The sequence below is a fragment of the Trachymyrmex cornetzi genome, unplaced genomic scaffold (genome assembly GCF_001594075.2).
Source record: "Trachymyrmex cornetzi isolate Tcor2-1 unplaced genomic scaffold, Tcor1.1 scaffold370, whole genome shotgun sequence".
Lineage (NCBI taxonomy): Eukaryota > Metazoa > Arthropoda > Insecta > Hymenoptera > Formicidae > Trachymyrmex > Trachymyrmex cornetzi.
This window is the reverse complement of record NW_017298430.1, coordinates 49,939-50,877: the sequence shown is the minus strand read 5'-3', so window position 1 is coordinate 50,877 and position 939 is coordinate 49,939.

Sequence of the window (939 nt, the reverse complement as noted above, 5' to 3'; positions counted from 1 at the left end):
CTTTTCTAAACACTAATTCATCAATTTCTCTAATGATTTTCAATTTTGTTGTTATTTTTGTTAATAATTGACTACATTTTAATGACAGGACGTATTGTAATGTAATATTACTAAAGTTGATTTAATTTTATAAAGGAAAAAGAGGAAAGGTATTAAAAATAACATTTTAATGGCTATAAATTGTACCATATTGAGAGTCGTAATCTGTCAATAAGATTCGCTAACTTAGTGTGCATATTATTAATGTATATTTTATTATTTTTTCATTATGTGTAGTATAGTAATGAGTTACGTAGGTTATTTAAAACAAAATATTTTTAATAAATTATAATTAAACATATAGTAGTCAAAAATAAAACAATATTTTTTTTCTATTTATTTATAAAATTACAAAATGTATAATAAAATGATAACATTTAATTAGTTTTCTGTCTTTTCAGTTTCGGTCGTATTTCTTCTTCGTCAATAGAACTTTCTAATTCTGAAGTATCTTCGTAATCTGCAACGTCTTCTGGGTCTTCAAATTCGACGTCTCGATTTGTTGCTAGCTCTTCATAAATAATTTCCTCTGAATCGCTCATTTCTTCGAACGTTTCCTTGTCTGTATTCGAACAATTTTCATGACAGTTGCTACATAAGTTAGTGCATTTTAAGCCATGTTTTCGACAGCCACATCTTTGATTATTGCAACCACTTTCACAGTTGCAACTTATGCATTTTAATAATTCTTGGGGAATTAAGTCGTAATCGTCTGAGAGGTATTTGGGAACAAGTCTACCTACATGTTCCTTCCAGCCCCATTGCTTTGCTTTATTGTTATCGAGTACGTCGCCCAAATAACTTAGCCAAGTTTGCAACTGATAGTAAACTCTGTAGGAGTGTTGTGCTGCGGCTTCTTCAGTGGGGGGAATTTTTTCCAATTTAAAAGTTGATTTGTTC